The sequence below is a fragment of the Neopelma chrysocephalum genome, unplaced genomic scaffold (assembly GCF_003984885.1).
Source record: "Neopelma chrysocephalum unplaced genomic scaffold, ASM398488v2 Primary Assembly neopelma1_25, whole genome shotgun sequence".
In the NCBI taxonomy this organism is placed as follows: domain Eukaryota; kingdom Metazoa; phylum Chordata; class Aves; order Passeriformes; family Pipridae; genus Neopelma; species Neopelma chrysocephalum.
This window is the reverse complement of record NW_020897694.1, coordinates 42402913-42420514: the sequence shown is the minus strand read 5'-3', so window position 1 is coordinate 42420514 and position 17602 is coordinate 42402913.

The following is a 17602-nucleotide window of genomic DNA, read 5'->3' as shown; positions in this document are numbered from 1 at the left end:
ATGGATGGATGCTGTGTGATAAGTGGGTTGAGGGCATCCCTGGGACAAAGGTTTAGGGGTATTTGGGGATGAAAAACTGAATATGAGCCAGCAATGTGCACTCACAGCCCAGAACGCCAACCAAATCCTGGGCTACCTCAAAAGCAGCATGGCCAGCAGGTTGAGGGAGGTGATTCTGCCTCTCTACTCTGTTCTCATGAGACCCCGCCTGGAGTACTACATCCAACTCTGGGGCTTCCAATGTAAAAAAGAACAGGGACCTATTGAAGCAAGTCCAGAGGAGGCCACAAAGATGACCAGAGGACTGAAGTATCTCTCTTATGAGGAAACACTGAGCTAGCTGGGATTGTTAGGTCTGGAGAAGAGAAGGCTCCAGGGAGACCTTATGGCAGTCTTCCAGTACCTAAAGGAGTCCTACAAGAAATCTGGAGAGGGACGCTTTGTCAGGGAGTGTAGTGATAGGATGAGGACTAACAAAAATTGAACTGAAAGGAGTAAGATTTAAATTAGATACAAGGAAGAAATGCTTTATGGTGAGGGTGGTAAGCCACTGGCACAGGTTGCCCAGAGAAGCTGTGGATGTCCCATCCCTGGAAGTGTTCAAGGTGGGTTGGATGGGGCCTTGAGCAGCCTGGCCTAGTAGAAGGTGCCCCTGCACATGACAGAGGGGGTTGAAATTAGATGATCTTTAAGGTCCCTTTCAACGCATACTATTCTATGATTCTGTGAAACAGAATTTCCCACTTTTTTCCCTCATACACTCATTCTGCTCATTATAACTGGCACTGAAACATTGAGGCCTGCTTCAGCTAAAGTTATTGTACACTCTCAGGGCTAAATTACACAGTTAAGTTCTGTGTCTTAACTGGCTAATGAAAGAGGAAGTTATTATCTTCCTCTCATTTCAGTTTACGTAATAAACCAATCTATGAGGTTCAAGGCTGGGTTGGATAAGGCCTTGTGCAACCTGGTCTAGTGGGAGGTGCCCCTGCCCATGGCAGGGGGGGTTAGAACTAGATGATCTTTGAGGTCTCTTCCCAATGCCTTAGCATTCTATGATTCTATGATTCTGTGACTGACAATGTGATGTATTTAGTTAATTTAAAAGATCTAAATGTAGTTGACAAACTGTTTTCACATTGCCTTTTTCCCATTTCCAATATAGTGATATACTCATGAAAATATCACAGAAAGCACTGTGAGGCTAAAGGTAGAAAAGTACAGACAGTAGTAACATTTTCAGAAAGCTCAGAGTCATGTGAGTCCTAAATGTATTCTGCAGCTAGTTTCTAGATAGTAAATCATTATTTAGTCAGATTTTGAATAGTGAAAAAAAAAATTACCCTTTGTTGTAAATAAGGGCTTACTCCATGCTAAGTATGCTTCTTTAAAGGAAAGGAAACACATTCAGCTATTAAATTTTGTTTTTCATTGTGGTATGTAGTAATATGGTTAGGAAAGGTACATAATAAATTAATGACTGAAAATTGCAGAATAGGTCAAGGTCACTTTGTGCATAAATTGGAAGTCTAGGAGTTGTACATTTTGTGCTATCTGGCTTATACCACTTTATTGATTTTTCACTCACAGGAAAAAAGAGGGAGAAGGTCTTTAATAGATTTTTATATCCTTGGTCTATTCTAAATCCGCCTGTGTTCTGATCTTCCTGATGTTCCCACATTTTTATGGCAATAGCAGCATCCTGCTAAATTGCAGTGCTGTCATAACATGACTCAAAAAACAATGGTGATCTTTATATCATAAAAACATTCACCAGAAAAGAGACCTGTAGCCCACACAGCCAAGAGAGGATGGACAGGGAAATCTCCTTTAACTTTTTATCTTACTCAAAAGCAGAAGCCCGGTATCAGCTGCTTTCTCCACATTTCAGTATCCTTATAAAGCAAATTGCAGTGCAGTGTAGAAGTTTAATTACCACATCCACAGGTAGACCTTCGTAATAATGCTATATCATGAACAATTGAAAAATAATTCACAGTGAGGTCAATGTAGAAATGATGAGTCAGTTACAGTTTCTGAAAGTACAGAAAACAACTCTGTCACTGACCCATGCTGGAAAAGAGTAAACCTTTATACCTCTGCAGCAGTCTCTGACTCTTGGAGGGAACAGCTATCATCAGGGAGCTGATGCAAAATGAGTGCCAGCAAGGATGGAAAGAGTAGACACCATCTAATTAAAATCACTAGGCAGGTTCCTCAAGGATCCAACCAATGAAGAATTAATTGCTCTATATTTAAATAATATATTTATTTGAAAATAATTTTGAGGCTAAATGGTTAGCAGGGAGGGTGTTACTATGATTACTTGTCTGAAAGCATGGTGTCAAATCCTAGCCTATCCATATGCCAGTGTTCGAATAACATTTTTACTTAGCTCATGTAAACAAGCAAAGGGCTTTATTGGTCTACAGGAAACTAATCACAACAGTTGAATGGAAAACTACTTGTTAAGAGACTGGAAGACTTGGGTTTATTTTTTTTATATCTTTTAAAGAAATGGAAGTAAAGTACGTAGATAGTCTGCTCTGACTGTAGGAAGCTTTCAAGCATTAATTTTCTAGTTCTACCTGTTTTCTATAATATAAACTTAATTTCTTTGACTGTTCTTAAATACTTTTGTTCAAGCTGGTTGAAGAATACAATGCTTCTTGAGCTGAAGGGAAGTACATCATGGGAGACCACTTTCTAACACTATTAGTAGTGCACCACCAAATCCATTGTAGTGCTGAGACCAGCAAGGACGTGCTCCAGTATTGGGGTTCTCAAAATAGTTGATAGGAGGTAGCACCAGCTCCTCAGTCATCCCATTGTCTCAACAGAAGATGAAGACTGAAGGAGGGGACTGGAGATTGGCTGGGTCACACAGTAGTCCAGCAATGTCAGTGTTAGCTGCCACTGCTGCCAGTGTTCCTCTTGGGAGTGGGAAATAGGGGTTACCTGTCACAACAGCCACACTGTTACTTACAATACATGGTATCAAGAAAGGAATGAGAATCTGTGCATGGCCCAACAATCAATGTTTGTCTGTCCCAAACTCTCTGTGAAGGAAGTTCATCCAAGAGACTGAGTTGCAGTCCTTTCTGCAGTGTGCATTTTGGTGTGATACACTGCTTTGAGTGAAACCCAGGATTTTTATCTCCTGTCAGGAACATAAATTCCTATTTCCAATGAATTTTTGTTTGATTCAGTGGCTCTTCATCAAGTCGATACTACTACACAAAAAGTACCTAATGTAGATTTATCCATTGTATAGTTTGTACTCATCCTCTTGGCACCATCTACCTCAGAGTAGACTTCCCAAACCCCTAAGTATCTCTTGTTGGGCCATTTCCCATGTTTTTTCAGACACGGGTCTCATCAGAATATGGTCTTTGTTAGATAATGGTGAAATATTGCAGTCTAGCAATTTGTTTCAGTAGAAAGAAACCCATTCTCTTCTCTCACATAGACTCTCTCAGGTGGAGAAGGAGGTTTAAGACACATCACTCCAAGCGTATTTTGTAGACATCCACAGCGGAGTAGCGTTTCTGTGAGAAATAGCTGTCAGAGATACTGGGCATGGGAAGATGGCTTACAGATGACCAGTGGTCAGAGGTGCTTCAGGTGCAGAAATCAGATTTAATAGCCACTTGTAGAGGGTACTTCATGGTATTTGGATCCCACCTCAGATGGTACTGAAACTGGAGATCAAGCAAAGGAACCAAATGAGAAAATACAGCTAGTGAGGTTTGGCAATGATGATAAAGCAGTACTTAAGAAACAGATTCTGATGATAAAGAAACCCTGCTGGTTTGGGAAAGTCGAAGTCTTAAGGTAATGATTTATATAAAGCAGATAACTAGCTACTAAAAACATTTAAACAATATGGGTCACAATTGCTGAATGTTAATGTGAAACAGCTAGTGTATTCAATTCATGGGAAATATGAATTTGACAGAGTTCTTAGAACTTTGCCTAATGTGGGCTATGATGACCCTGAGATTAGCTCAGTTGGTTAGACCATGGTGCTAATGACACCAAGGTTGGGAGGTTGATCCCTGTATGGGCCATTCATTTAAGACATGATCCTTGTGAGTCCCTTCCAACTCAGAATATTCTGAAACTGAAAAAAAAAATAAATTTTTTCTAGAAGTTATGGCATACGGGTTGAAGTGGTACAAGTTCAGGCTAAAGTAATAATAAACAACAAATATATAAGTGAGATGAAGTGTTGTTTGTGTAGTTTCCAGTTTTGTAGGAGGGGACGCTATCAAAAGGTGGGTGATGAGGGAACATTCATATATATATAATTGATATCACTCAGGGGACAAAGCCTGGTGGAAGCTTTCAATTTCAGCCTGCAAAGCTTGACAAGGGAAGCGTGACATCATTCAATTTTGTTGTTGATTTTATTTTGTGGAGTTCAGACTTCAGGAAGAGAACACAAAAACTGTCATACCTGAGAACAGATTTACCTAGCACACCACCAGTCCATCAGCTGGGACTAATAGCAGATGCTTAAGAGCATTCATAGCTGATTTCACTTTATCTCACAATTTTCTCCTCCCATGAACTATCTTGAAAATACCACAAAGAGGACACAACGGTCAGTGGAGGAGAGCCAAATAGTACCATCCACAGACATCTGTATAGTTTCCAAAAGCTGCGAGGATATATTGGTAGAGTATTGTGTTTAAGCTTAGCAGACCGTCCCTCAGTTCCAATGGTGGTGGTTGAAGGAACTCCATACAGCAGTAGACTGCTAACTGATTCATTGGGCATTTGTAGGCTATGCTGACTTCCTCAGATAAAATAGAAACAAGTTTCTTAAATTCCTGGAGCCAGATACAAACATAGATCTAATAACTGAACATCTTTGGCTAATGGTTCACCATCCTACACAATACTAATCTTTCAATATCTGTACTACTGAGGAAACAACTGTCTGTCCTCTTCTGCAGACAAATTTTCTCCTACACAAAATGCCTCCAAAGCTGTTTATTCTTGCTCTAAACCTTGTCCTCCAGACTGCTTATGCATTTTGCATTTTCAGCCCACTGCTTAAGTGTATATATTATGTCAGGCTCTATCAAGTGAATGTCTTGAGCTTCTTCTGCTTGCTCTGTCCCTTTCTCAGGGACATGATGGACACACTTTCAGTAACAGTGGTGGAGCATTTATGTTCCTAAGCCTCGTTCACTGCTTCATGGTTAGGACATCTCCATAAAAAAGAAAAGTCATAAAATTCCTTTCTTTCAGTCCAAATCCTCTGGCCACAGAGCTATAAAGAGACAGGCACAACCAGCTAAACTTCCCAGTGAGAACAACTGCTGTTCTTTCTGCCAAAGACATTTCACATGGCATAGTTACTATGATTTGGGCCTCTCTGGAGATATAGACAGGGGGCTGTGAACTTCAGCCAGGCTCGGGTAGGTTCTGGGCAAAGAATATGCCATTCAGCTGAGCTAATACTTTGGGATAGTCAGCAACTAAACTTCAGACACAACTGCTGTCAAAAGGAGTAGGTGCAGGTGCTAAGGTGGCAGTCTGCGTAAGTCTCTTAGCCCTGAGAGAGTAAACTCTGACTAAATCAACAGCTTACATCTAAATCGTTAAATCCATCTGCCCCAGTAAATGCTCACCTCTCCAAAACAAGGGCTGCAAAGAGGCTTGCCCTCCCACTACTGCAAGCATGTACTTTCGTAGAGCAGTTGCTGCATTCTCGCTGCCTCATTTGGCCCAGGTTGTCTCCTGTGTGCTCTTGTTCTTATGCCCAGTGCCAGGAGTCTGAGGAAAACACAAACCCAGCCCAGAGTTTATTTGTGGGGGAATTGAGTTTTTCCAAAACAGAGAATACAGTGGGACTGGCATTTTTACTGTGTGACAATGAAGCACCAGGGGATGAACTGAGCAGCTAAATTATCTGATAACAGACACAATCTCACTTTGGGATATTTTTTTTCTTTGTTATATCAGGGCAAAAAGCATTAAGGTATAAAACCCAGATACCTTCTATGCTTTCTTATGATGGTGACATTCCATCAGAAAGTAGAATAGTCTTTTCCAGATTAAATTTTTTTTGAGGTTATCCAAAAGTGAGATGTTACCTACATACCTCTTTTCATCTGGGAAGGGTCAAAGTATTCAAGATTACTTTGAGAGCAGCATTGTCTTGCTGACTGCTTTTTGGCTGATAAACAGAATGGCTGCAAAAATTTCATAGAGGAAAAATGTCTTTGATATCAAATTGGCTTAAAGACCGTTGTAACTAACTGATATTTCTGAAATTTGTCCAGGGCTTCATCCTAACCTGAGTTAAACCCAATAGGTCTCACATCATGAGTGTTTTATTTGGAAGAGGAGTCTAATACTAGTTTTGTTTACGCTGAGGTCAACTCTATATATTCTACTCCAGAAATTATAAAATACAGGAATAGGAATAGATAGGAATTATTACTACTGGACTTTTTGGTTGGTTTTTTTTGGCTTTTTGTTTTGTTTTTTTTTTTTTTTTTAAATCTCTTTAGTCTGGAGAGGTTTTTTAAGGGTAACAGGAGTTTGGCAAACTACTGAATCTACCTACATATTGCTTAGACATAACTAGACAGCACGTTTTAATTCTGGTGCAAAACTACCACAAGAAATAGTGATTGGGTTGGGGTGTAGGTACTCTCCTATACTGTTAAAGGATTTCACCAAAGCTAATTTAGGGTGGGGACATGAAAATGTTCCAATATATTTTCATGTAACACACTGACAAGGTGTAGCTCTGGGCTGAAATAAGGCAGTATAAGATTGTAATTGTGCAATCACCTGTTTTTCTTTATTTATCAGGAAAAAAAAGGTGTTTCCACTTTCTGATTTTCCAAATGAAATCTGGGATGAATTAGTCGAATCTTGATGTTTTGATCTGCCTATAAAATCACTCATATAATTTTGTAGTGACAATTTCAGTTAAACCCTTATACTGAAGTATTTATTAGAGTCATAGGTGTTAGTTTCTGTAATACCAGATGGAGAAAAAAGTAGATCCACTGAGTACAAAGGACTGTCTTAAGGCTTTAATTCAAAACAAAGCCAGCAGTAAAGGGGTTTTTAACTATGGAAGTAAAAAAATACAAGCACTAGAAATGTGAAAGCTTGTTTGTTCCGCATTCATCTTCTCTCTCATATTACCATGCTATTTTTGCAATAGATACTGTAACTATAGCAACATTCTTTAATGGATAAATAGCACATTAGCAACTGGGCTGAGATGGTTTTTGCAAAAACAAGCTCAAGTAGAACAGTTTGTCAATTTACCTTCTCCTTATATAAATATATATACATGTGTTATAATGGCAGAATTCAGGACTCAAAGTCATTATATGTCATTTTATGTGCATAATAAATACAGTTTATTTTTTTTCAGGGTTTACAGCCATATTCCTGTAAGATTATTAAAAAGTGTACGCAGTATTATCAGGGAGGAAAAAAATTTAGTTTATTTATTGAGTCTTCATTTACAGAATGTTTTTGTCCTATATTTTGTCCTATTTGAAAGTCACTTTCTTACAAACTTAAATAAATAAGAACCAGTTTTACATGCACATTTTTATTAGCTACTTAAATATCACAGATAACAAATGGTGAAATATTTACTTTCTGCAGATTATGCAAACTAAGTGGCTGGTTTTGTTGCCGCTGAAGTTAATGGGAATTTTGTCACAGACACCAGTGGGAACAAGATCTGGCCTTCAGGAACTCAAAAATGTATTTAAGTAAATATGTGTTCCTCTTTTCCAAATAAAAATGTGATTAAGCTATGGTTGTTTCTGTGCTGATAGTAGTCTTCAAAGGAAGCCAAACCAGCAATTTTTCAAGAGATGGTGATACTTAGTAGAGAGAGCTCCCTTAAAGAATTCTTACCACGGATACTAAAATCATGTAGTCATCACTGGGGTGCAAATCTGCAGGAAGTTTTAAATTCTGAATGGATTGAGACTGCAACAGCAAGGGATTTCACAAAACAGCTATTGAACAGGCGTCTCAGATCATTCTGCTGAAGACTGAAAGAAAGAAGAGAATCTGCCTTTTCAGGAATCACAGATATCACATTGCCTCTAAATGTAGTAAGATACAAGACAATTAGCACACAATAGTTCTGCCATAGTACTATATTACTATTTCCTTGGAGAGGCACCCAAGTTGCTAAGGGTTTATTCTTCATCACATCATCCATAAAAAGCTTTCTGAAGCTTTCTTACCAGGCAACAATGCCTCTGGAAATCAGTGGTATGGTGATAAATAAAATAATGGGTGAATCCATTGCTGATGTCCTGAGCTAGACAGTGAAAAATGCATAAATAATATTTTGTAAAAAATTTTAAAAATACATTTTTATTTACACTTAACTTCATCACCAGTGAAAATGGCATGTTAGATACTGAATCCAACACACACTTTGCCATTTTCCAGTGGAGCTAGTTCCAGATATTACATGGGAAAACCTGCCTGTGGACTTTTAGCTGTTATAAACATCAGAATCTTTGTTTTCAGCTAAAGGGATGTGGTTTTGTATCCCATAGTTGTCAGTGTGTTAAATGAGCATCAAGACTCCATGGGAGACGAATGAGGCTTACCTGAAAGTGCCCATGTTTAATCAGGCTGGCTATGACAAATATTTTCTCAGGTTTTCTTACAGACATGTTACTTAGAACATGACTGATTATGAGCTGGTTTCTGTAACTGTAGGCTGTGCTATAAAACCTCTAATTAGGAAATGCAGTGCTAACAGGTTCTAACTCATTCCAGGAGGGAAGAAGTGGAGGAGTGGCTAGCTGAGGAACACAAGCTGGGCAAGAAGTAAGAAGAGGCATAAAGTTGAGCTGAGTCACTATATTCCCACAGTAAATTAGAACAGACATTATCCATTTTCTCTTAGGGAGGTTCTGAGTCACAAAGAACCTACTCACCTATTTAATCTATTGTGTATCATATTGCTTGGAGGAGGTTTAAAAGAAAAGAAGATGATGAGAGGTAATTTGGAAGAGAGGAATCTTATCAAAATATTTCCTCCACAAGCTTAACATCTAACCCATCTCTTCATAGTACTCTAATTTTCTTAGTTTCTTACAAGATGTTAAGACAGAAGACAATGTTCTTGAGCAGAAGTACTTACTGGGAGTAGAGGTGGCAGCAGGCTGGCATGGCAATCCTATATCTCAAAAAAAACCATTTAGATCCTGAGCTGAGTTATCAATGCATAAACCTTACAGAGGGATTTGGCTTCAAATAGAATAGAATAGATTTTTTGAAGAAGGAAAAAATCTGTGTGCCTGTATATTTTGAGGGAAAAGTTGTAGCCCAAAATTAAAAGTCAAAGTTAGTATATGTGGTCTTCCTCACCACATGATATGTCTGCTATTAACAAGGTATTATTCATTGACAATTTAGCTGGTACAGATAACTGAATGGGCATAATGATTCTCTAGTTTCTTGGGAGCTTGACTTAGTTAGACTTATTATTACACAATATTCTGATTAAAAATTAGCACTTCATAAGATATGTATGTATGAAATGAATTAAAAACCAGCTGAGACATCAAAGAACATAGGGATAAAATAAAAATGAGCATAATTGCTTATTTCTTGCTGGTCAGTTTTCAGCCTAGTTTCTCTTTGAATGTTTTTACTGATGCCTTGAAATCAGACATTAAATTGCAAGGGGGAAAAAAAGCAGGTGGAATAATGACTGATTACTCTTCTACAACAGGTTACAGTTACAGAACAACCTGTCAGTCCTCACTGTCTGTCTCCATCTTGTGCTGGTTTTGGCTGCAGCAGAGTTGATTTTCTTCACAGTAGCTAATATGGGGCTGTGGTTTGAATTTGTACTGGAAGCAGCTATTGCTGAGCAGCGCTCAGCTCCCAGGCCCTCTGGGGTCTTTTCCACAGAGCTGTGCCTTGACTAGTCTCTTTCCCAGCATTTATCGTTTCAATAGACAATTCCTTCCCAGGTGCACAACCTCTCCTTGCTGAATTGCACAAGTTTCCTGTGGTCCATCCCTCCAGTCTGTCTAGGTACCCCTGGATGTCAGCCTGACCACTGGACATGTTGAATTTCATGTAATATGCAGATTTAACAAGGGTACCTTTTGTCACCTCCTTCAGGTCATTAATAATGATGTTAAGCAGCACAGGTCCAGGGATAGACCCCTGCAGTACCTATCTTGTTGCATCCTCCAGGCAGAGCATGACCCATTGGCCATGACCCTCTGAGCCACACCTTTACTTCTGGGGTTTTTCCTGACAGCAGAGGAATCTCAGTGCTGGGTCAGACAAGATGCAGAGGCACCCTCCTTGAGGGAACATCAGCATGCATCCAGAATGGAGGAGACCCCAGGTTCAGTGAGCCAATCGGTTCTGTCAACTTAACCACGTGAACCTGCCCTTATGCAGCATAACCCTGTTATACTGACCAAGACATTTGGCTTCTGAGTGTCAGGCTGACTGATTTTTCAAAAAGACATCCCATTTTGCCTCCCAACAGAAGGTGATGAATTCTAAGCCTTAGCCGGGGTCAATACTGAGATAATCATATCAGTTGGAGCAACTCACTCCACATGGGTCAAAGAAGCCAACTGAAGTAGGGAGTGCAATCTGAAATGTCATGAAGGGCCAAAATCAGAGACTTTCCAAGTATTGTTGGATATCCAAGAAAGCCAACAATGATTTAAGATATCAAGTACAAAAAATGAAATGCCTTTATATATAAATGTGTATATAAACTTCTATATAGATGCATCTCTACGTAAATGCATACAAATTTGTGTGAATGTATTTAGATATGTATTAAATGTATATTATTTAGTAGGATTATTTTGTAAGGTTGGTTTGGTTTGCCAATCATTTTTGTACTCTTCTTTCTGGAAAGCTTTTATGATTATTATTGCTTATAGGTAATAATGGTTAGTGAGGCTTAAAGATTATAAAGGTGAAAGATTTTAAAGACTAAGAAACCCATCATAAGGGTGTTTCAACGACTGTTGATCACAGGAAATTTAAGCTGATCTCTCTGTTTTCATTAACCAAAAGCAGAAATACAGTGTTCATAAAATGTGAAATAAAATAATAAAGGAGAGAACACAGTTGGGAAGTCTTCATGTCAGGAAAATCATGAATTGCAGAGTGTGAGGAGGTGGGGAGAAACAGGAGAATGATGACTGTTTTCCAGACTGGTATACCACTTAAATAATACAAATCAAAATTAAGGGGCCTCTTCTCATGTACATGATTTTTTTATGAAGATAAAATTCTCTTTCCCTTACTTAAAACATGATGTGCTTTTTCAGGGAACATGATATGAGGGTGGTTACTAGCCATTCCTAGCCCCCTTCAGCATGCAGATATATACATTGATTATTGCTGCCGTTTTTAATAGCAGTGATGTGTATGAAACCCCATACATCACCCTGCAATGCTATCCTGAAACATTTATTTTTATGAGTGACACACTGCAGGGTATTCAGTGAGTTCACTTATACCTGTTCTCATTGGTATCCTCATTTATAGGGATTTTAAAACCCAGTAAAATGAATCCTTTGATCAAAGAACCATAAGTGCAATGTTGGTCTTCATAAACAGTATGGGGAACAGTTACAAAAGGCATGAAAAAAGAGAAAGGTACTCAGAGATACAATCAACCAGGGAATCTTGCATACACTCAGTGAATTTATTTACACATTTATTTATCAAAGAATTGTTAATATTCTCTAAAACAAAATAATAAACAACAATTTTATAATTTTATAATTTTATAAAACAACTTGGGAAAAAGACTGATTTTCTTCTGATCTTTTTTATTCATTCATTTTGAAGACTTGAAATACTGCCTTATGCAGTCCTAATTCTTTCTCTCATTTTTCCTTCTTTCTTCGCATTTTCTCTCTTCTTCTTCCTTCTCTCTCTATTCTCTCTTTTTCTCTCTTTTCTCTCTTCCTCTCTTTCTCTCCCTTTTGCCAAGCAAAGCCAATCTATATCATGGTAATTGCCATGCGGGCACTACAGTTTGCCTGGTTTTGCTCCCCATGCCTGCCATAGCTTGGTACTCCCAGCAGCCTGGTGCTACATGAATAGCTTGGCCTATGGGGACCTTTCTGTCTGGGACAGTACCATTCTGCCCAGACAGGGAGAGACAGGGGTTTTTTGTTCTTCAGAATAAAAAAGAAAGAAAAAAAAGGCAGACCTTGCTGCAGCCCTTCTCTTAGGATTCCTCCTCAGGAATTCTAATTCCAGCTGCATGCTCCAAAGGGGCTCATGGCAGTGATTATTCCAGGCATAAATCATCATTCAGTAGCTTTGTGTTCACACACCGGTTCTTCGGGGATTTCTTTTTTTTTTTTTTTTTTGCTGTCATATATTGTACTGCACTATTTGCTTGCAAGTCATAATCTAACACAGCAATTGTGAGGGGATTTCAGAATTAGTAAATACTTTGTTTTAAAATAATTGCTGATTTGAGAAGTACCTTTGAGATATTATATGCAGTGCAGCTGTCAGTAGTAGCAATTATTTATGTATTGAATGAATGAATTTGTGTTTTATCTACATGGAAGAGCATTTTTGTTAACCACTCTTCCCTGTCTCCAGGACCATTCCCATCTGCAGTTTTACAGCTATGTTGTGACTAGTTCTGTGAGAACAAGTTTGTTTTAAAAGAAGTGTGTTTCTTAAAAATAATTATCAACATTTGCCCCCTAATTTCTGAAAAGCAAAACCCAAAAGTGGCCTAGAACTCATTGCTTTGCCCAATAAGAGGTTAACTCTAAACTCTTGCAGGGCCAGATCCAGATGTCTCAGCTCGGAGTCTTTGTAATTATTTTTTCTTAAGCACCTACACTTTTGTCCATCTATATAAAATGGACACCAACAGCTTCACTGTGTGGATATTTAGCCTAATCAGAATGTTAAATCTGCAATTTTTTGTAATTAAAGATTATTTTCTCTAATTAAAATCTTTCATCTCCATAATTATCATACATATATCCTTAATGTACTGAATGGTCTTCATTTCTTCATAATCCAGTATCCTAAAACTAAAAACAAAAGCCTGTGCTAAGCACTTCTGCCAACTGCATTTCACAGGTTAAAACCCAATGGGCAGTTAATTCTTGTGTTGCTCTTTATTAAACTGAAGAATATCACCAGACATTGAAGAGTTCACTGCTATGTATTATATATATATTGTAATAGAAGCGTTTTTTCTGAATAGCAATGCAGTGTACCACAAATCTGACAGAAAAATGTGACCAATAAACCTAGTTAGCTCACTGTGAACTAAGAATAACTGCAAGGAGGCACATATATTTCTCATCCTCACATGGACAGTATATTAAAGCCTATTAAATGAAGGTAGGCATTCGTGGAGAAGGCAGCAGATATATTCTACCTCCTTCCCTCTCTCCTCCCTATTACCACTGTCCGCTTTGGGGTCTGCAGTCCTAGGGGAGGGAAGCAGCAGAGCTGCCCCATAGACCATCCCCACCATCTCTTCTCTTCAGGGCTGCACCCAGCTCTGTACTAAAGTGCTGTATATTTAGACAGTGACAGACACTTTCTGCTTCTCTATTGACTGCCCAAGATCTTTTATTAGAGCCAAAACTACACATACAAACTGCCAGGCTTCCAAAATATCCACGCTGTTTACCTGAAGAACCAGCCAGAACTGGAGTTCAGTGAAGGTAAAGTGTATAAAAAACTGGGAGGGTTTTGGCCTTAAATGACACATCCGCAGCCAGAGAGGTGGTCTGTGGCAGCACAAGTATGTGTGTGTAGATTTGCAAAGTGTGGGGATCCTTAATTACTGGGGCATCCTGCTTCCTATAGAAATAGTCAGTTTATTTTACCCAAAAGTCTGATGGCTCTTTGCACCAGAGAGAATTGTCTGTACTGGTACCTCATTAGCACCTGTCTTTTATTTGTTCCTTCTCACTGCAGATACCATTATGCCTTGGACTTGTTTTTACAAAACTGTGAGCCTCGGGAGCCTGACCTTGGGAGGGAGGGCCCATGAACAAGGTATTCCCTGGGGAATACTCTGGCTAGTCTACTTACCTGGCTAATGCACTGTTTTGTTTATGCAGCAGAAGAAAAGCTTCACAGACCAGAGAAACCTGCAGTTTAATTTCTAGTATAACAATATGTGTGCAAAAATAAAATATTGCCTGGGAGAAAACAGTACTGGGAATGCAACCAAAGATCTGCATGTACAGCACCTGACATCTGCAGCTGACAGTTCAAGAATTCACTGGTTGATAATATTAGTTTATATGGCTATTTAATTTTACATTTGGCAGAAAAGGATAATGACCTTTTCAGGTAAAAGCTGCCCTTTCTAGAAGAACACTTATGTTTCCAGGTACCTATTACAGTTCCTTAAAGATTCTTATGCTAACAATAGCTTTCTGGACTCCAGTGAGATATTAAAGTATAGTAATACCAGGGAGTTGCAGACACCATTATTTTAGTTGTTTTTCAATATATAGATACATTCCCTATACTCTGTCTAGATCATTACGTACACTTCAAAGATGCATGTGGGTGGGCATGTGATGAAGTGATATTAATTGGTGGCACCTCCAACTGCATCTTGAGATAATGTTCAGGTCATCCCAGCTAAGGAATCTCAGAACTTTGTTGCCTTTAAACATGAACCTACTTGGCACATGGACCAGCTGGAAGTTCCTTTCCTAATACTCCTCCATGCTGCTCCTGCTCTTGGGAGCTGTCATGATTTCAGAGACTTTTGAATACTGCAGATCTCTGGCAATGTGTCTAGAAGCACGCTGAGCTCGTATTGGTTTTCTAGCACTTAAGACTATTAGCTATAAGTGTAAGTGACATGGTAACTCTCTCTGATATTTCTATTTTCTTATTATATGTAGAGACAAAACATGAGAAAAAGTAAATGATTGCTGCTGTGCTTGACTGCCTCTCCCCACCAGCTGCTGGCTCCATGAGCACTCACTGTGGTCTGCAGCAGATTGTGTCACACACTGGTGCCAGCTGTGAGGTGAAGTCCTTACCCACACTGTGCCACAGATCTATTAATGACATTCCCAGTAAACAGAGTGGCTCATTTTTTCCATGTCTGCACTCACAGAGAGTAATGTACTGTGCAGAGAGTGAAATTTAGGACAGACAGGCAGAATTCAGTCCAGCAGCTCTCCATGGGAAGAAAGTGGAAAAATAAAGCAAAGTTTAGAAAAGCAAGCATGTGAACTACTACATACACAATGATACATCAGAAATATAAAGTTGATAATAGCATCAGGAAAAAAAAGTGTAATGTTACCCACCTCTATCCCAAGCAATACTAGACTTGAAGTGATTCTGTTAATTTCTGAGTTTCGTGAAGACAGTCAGTGGCAGGATGCTGAACATGATCTCCGTAGGCATAAATAAAAACAGCTGAAGCAGCTGAGTTAGGAAGAGCTCTTGGCTGATTCAGTAAGAGAATCACAAAATGTATGAGTCTAGAAAGGACCCCTGAAAATTACCTGGTACAACTCCCTGCTCAAATAGGGCCACCTAGGGCCCATTGCCCAGAACCGTGTCCAAACAGATTTTCGTTATCTCCAAGGATGGAAACTCCACAACCACTTTGGGTAACTTGGGTGCTTGGTCATCCTATTGGCGGAAAAGTGTTTCCTACAACAGTTGTGCAAATTCCTGGGTGAACAGTGTCCACCTGAGTTTTGAGGTACTTTGTTTCTACGCCATAGTGGTGTATAAACACTACACTCCAGATCTCTCTCTTTCCATTATCTCCCCTTCCACAACAACCCCAGGTACCTTCACTTTCATTTGGGAGTTGTCTATAATGAAGTCCAGCTATCTACTTTCCTTTTGTGCCTCTGGCACTGGAGAATCTCCCTCCTCCCTTTCTTTCTCTAATAGGAGATCTTTCATCCAACCCTGCAAAGATGCTAGTCTTTTTTCTGTTGTTTCCTGTCCTATCCTCTTCTAATCGGAGAAAGCAACACAAAACTAATTCAAGAAGGTTGGTACTAAGCAAAGATCCCATAGATCTTTGCAAGTAGTTGAAAGGGAATCACATTCTTCAGGGAAATGGCCTGGATGCTGGTTTCTCCTCTTCTTCTTTTCCTTCTCCTGTCTCAAAAAAATGTACCAATGAAGATGATGGTAACAAGAAGAGCAATGATAACAAGAATAACCTACCTTTTACCTAAAAGACAGCATTCTTTGTTTGTCAAGTTACTATCTTTAATCCTTTCTCCAGTCGAGTCTACTGTATCTTGTGCTGTTCATGGTTACAGCATCATTCTACTGGAACAAGTGTAAAGTTGGCTTTCAGAAAGAGTCAGAAAGGACGATTAATTTCATGGTCAGCTTTAGAAACTTTTTTCAGGCTACTAAACCTGAATCAAACTTTTCCTATGAAAGCTGTTAGAAATTCTAAACAAGGAAAATTCAACATATTGTTCTAATTGCGTATTGAATAACTGTCCTAGCTCTAATACCTGCAAGTTTCTTTCACGATTCTGAAAACTTATTTATCATCTGTCTTTTAGAAGGAAAAGTAAATAACCATAATCTGTGAGGAAGATGTGAGGTCAAAGCAATTCTTGGTCAACTCTTTTGAAATCAACATGTCCAGTTTCAATTTTGCTTTAAATTATGAGTTTTAAAAAAATGGTTTACAGCAGCTACAAACGGATATTTTACAACAAGTCTGTTTGTAAACTAGCCCTGAGCCATGAATTCTCACACAGAACTGCAGTGCAGAACTGATAATTGTTTTGCATTCAAAAGTCCTATCTACTGGAGCAAAGGTATTCATGCCTACAAGCTTTGCTGTCAACTGCAGCACCTTGTCATAATGTCTGATGAAAATACCCAGTAACACAAGAGATTACTGACTAGTTCCGCTGCATTCTGCAAAGTATTCTTTGATGCCCACAGGCCAGTTTCAATGCAAGGCATGCAGATGTTGCTTCCCCTCACTAATGTGCTCACCTAATCCTGCTACTTGGCAATTTGAAGACTATTAAGTCTTAAATTTTGTTTGACTACCTTTTGCTGACATTCTTCGCTCCACTGGAGTCACATAGTGTCACAATAGTGTTTTCTTTCAACAAATAAAAATGCCAGTTGCATGCCTGCTTCCAGCTGAAGTTATCCACTATTTAAAAATGAATTTTGGAACAGTATTTAAGAGCTCAAGCAGCATTTTAATCACGTGTTCTTAAAGGAGAATCCACCTTTGTATTTATTGCTGCAAAATGAACTCCCAAAGCCAGACATTTCAACTGCAAGTGTCAAAATAAATGCAGTAAATGATGGAGGAAAAAGCAAATTGTAACAAAACACAGAGCAACACCCCTAGTACCCTCTAATTCCATAAAAGTGTTCCTAAACACATTTATGACTGTAAGTTTCTTGCTAGAAATTAGAGTCTAATCACTAGTTAAGTAAATTTTTATTTTATTTTGATAAACACAATGCTGGGTTGGTACAAAATTGGAACTTGTCATTCTTGATTTATATTTTGATACAAGGAGAGAACTTTATAACACCAGTTCAGTTTTCCTTGTGGACA